The sequence below is a fragment of the Austrofundulus limnaeus genome, unplaced genomic scaffold, assembly GCF_001266775.1.
Source record: "Austrofundulus limnaeus strain Quisiro unplaced genomic scaffold, Austrofundulus_limnaeus-1.0 Scaffold248, whole genome shotgun sequence".
NCBI classification, from domain to species: Eukaryota; Metazoa; Chordata; class Actinopteri; order Cyprinodontiformes; family Rivulidae; genus Austrofundulus; species Austrofundulus limnaeus.
This window is the reverse complement of record NW_013952650.1, coordinates 225,598-226,581: the sequence shown is the minus strand read 5'-3', so window position 1 is coordinate 226,581 and position 984 is coordinate 225,598. Positions and strand designations below refer to the sequence as shown.

Here is a 984-nt window from a genome sequence, read left to right as displayed (position 1 = left end):
TCCCAGGCAACATCAAGCTTTACCAGATCCACAAGATTACCTCCTGGGAACAGTATTACATGATGATGATGATGATGATGATGATTGACAGCGTTTTACAGCAGGAAACCTTTTTGGAAAAGTGTAATAAATTATTTTGACCTTCCATGAGAGTTTGTTGTAACTGCTTTCTCCAAAAAGTTGGGATGTTGTGGAAAATATAAACTGAGCGCCATTTAAATGTTTTTAAATTTATAAGCAATGAATTTCACATAAGCAGTTCATTCATTCATTCATTCATTCATTCATTCATTCATTCATTCATTCATTCATTCATTCATTCATTCATTCATTCATTCATTCAGAGGCTGCAGGGTCATCTGTCACTCCCTCGGCGTATGAACTACATTTCCCATCATTCAACACACCAGGCACGCCCGCCCCGACTTTTTTGCCACGTGACCGTGACCGTCCAATGAGGAGTGTCGTTACAGGCGCAATGCGGGCATCTGGATGTAAGGAGGAATGGCGACGGTCGAGACGGATTAGAGGCCAGAGTGAAGCCGAGTTGAACCAAACAGAAGCGGATTATTGGTAGTTTGAACATTTGTTTTTAAGTCATTCATAGAGATGTGTGTAAAATGTGGTTTTACAACTAAGCTCGTGTAACATTTAAATTGTTTGTTACATTTGAAGTTCTTTGAAACACTAAAAGGTATGCTAACAAAAATTTCTTAACAAATTTTATGTTAAAACAAAATGATGTAGTTGAAAGTGCTTTTAAGGCTTTCACATGATGGGTCTGTTTTAAAAACTGAAAGTAGCAGCGTTTTAAGCTCCAACATACGGAATAGTTAATAATGTCCTGAGATCCTCCTAAACAATGAGTGTTGTCTCAAAAAGTAGCAAAAATTCTGCATATTTTAGACGTTTGCCAAGAAACTTTCAACAAATGTCCTTTATGAATGCACAGAAGGTTTTTCAGTGATATTAGTTATTTTTTAT

At 36.8% G+C, this 984-nt stretch overlaps 1 protein-coding gene across 4 annotated transcripts in view; it reads left to right on the top strand.

The window, feature by feature from the left end:
• Positions 1 to 464: 464 nt before the first annotated feature.
• The window catches only part of cunh2orf42 (chromosome unknown C2orf42 homolog), a 46,367-nt gene continuing 45,847 nt past the window's right edge, over positions 465 to 984 (top strand). For 3 of the 4 annotated variants that reach the window (XM_014020303.1, XM_014020302.1, XM_014020299.1), the window contains exon 1: positions 465 to 573. The gene's annotated coding sequence lies outside the window, so the exon portion shown is untranslated. The other variant, XM_014020300.1, reaches the window with a different exon arrangement.